At 48.2% G+C, this 1,451-nt stretch overlaps 1 pseudogene; it reads right to left on the bottom strand.

Moving 5' to 3' along the window:
* Positions 1-299: 299 nt before the first annotated feature.
* On the bottom strand, positions 300-453 carry LOC112925036 (U4 spliceosomal RNA; annotated as a pseudogene).
* Positions 454-1,451: the final 998 nt, after the last annotated feature.

Here is a 1,451-nt window from a genome sequence, read left to right as displayed (position 1 = left end):
GTCGGGGAGCAGTGCTAATAGATGAGCCAAGAAAGGGCAATCCCTTCCCCACTCTGGAGCTGTTTCCTAATCTATTCAGTGGGTGATCAGAAGGAAGTATGAGACCAGGGATGGGAAGGGGCACTGGGAGGGCCTCAGGCTGGCTGGGCAGGTCCGGGCTGGCCCACTTCTCCCTCCTGCCTTCATCTGAGTATGTGGGAGACCCTGATCCAACAGCCCAGACCAAGAGAATGGAGTTTTGTTCTCATCCTTCTACTTGGGGCCTCTTAGCTAAGCACATTTACAAAAATTGATAACGCTATTGTTTTATGTTCTTAAATTGCATTTCCTTTGGATTAAAGAAAGAAGTAGGGAGAAGAAAGGAGAGAGGGAGGGAGGAACTAAGTTTTCAATTAGCAATAATCGCACCTCGGATAAACCTCATTGGCTACGATACTGCCACTGCACAAAGCTTGGGAGGGAGGAAACAAGAAAGAGAAAGAGGCAGGAGAAAAAAAAGATTTGGAGATTTGGTAGTCCCTGGAACCATCCTGTTCCAGCCCTAGTCCCCAGCATCAGGGAGTAGGGGCTCAGAAAAGGAAGGTTGCCCGGGTGAGCCAAAGTGAGCAGGGGAGAAGGCAGCAGGGAGAACCAGTCTGGAGATATCCACGGTCTCAGGATAGACTGGTAGATCCTGATTTCACTTGGCCGAGGGCCCCTTCCAGCATTGAGAGCTGACCTCTTGGCATTCTTCCAACAACACTGGGTTATGAGTTTATGAGTGCCCATTCTGTGCCAGGCCTTAGACCACATGCTTCCCATCTGTTATCTGAGTACCAAGCAGCAGGCATTATAGGCCCCACTTTACAGGTAAGGAAGCTCGAGGCTCAGAGAGGAACAGTGACTTGTCCAAGATCACCTAGCTGGGTAGTGACCACTCTGGATTCAAATCCAGTCCTCTCTGTCCCCAGGACCTATACGTTCAACCATGGATATGGCCCATTATAACCAGATTAGGGGCATGTCTTTCCAAAGAGAGGAGTATCCAGATGGAAAAGCTGGAGGACTTAAGCAATTTCCCCAACATATCACAAAAGGTTAGTCCTCTCTGCTTCTAAAAAGTTCTGGATTCGGGATGCCGGGGTGGTTCAGTGGTTGAGTGTCTGCCTTTGGCCCAGGGCGTGATCCTGGAGTTCCAGGATCGAGTCCAGCATCAGGCTCCCTGAATGGAACCTGCTTCTTCCTCTGCTTATGTCTCTGCCTCTCTGTCTCTTGTGAATAAGTAAATAAAATCTTTAAAAAATAATAAAAGTAAAAAAAAAATTTTTTAAAGGTTCTGGATTCTTTTAGGGCTTCAATCTTTTCATCTGTGAAATGGGCCAGTAAGCTTGCCTGGCTACCTCTTCATCTAACATGAGAATAGTGCAGGCAGGGCCCAGCCTTGGGAGCATGATGGTTGCTCCTGATTCCCT

The sequence above is a fragment of the Vulpes vulpes genome, chromosome 12 (genome assembly GCF_048418805.1).
Source record: "Vulpes vulpes isolate BD-2025 chromosome 12, VulVul3, whole genome shotgun sequence".
NCBI classification, from domain to species: Eukaryota; Metazoa; Chordata; class Mammalia; order Carnivora; family Canidae; genus Vulpes; species Vulpes vulpes.
The sequence above is the reverse complement of the archived record's forward strand: the minus strand, read 5'-3'. Positions and strand labels throughout refer to the sequence as shown.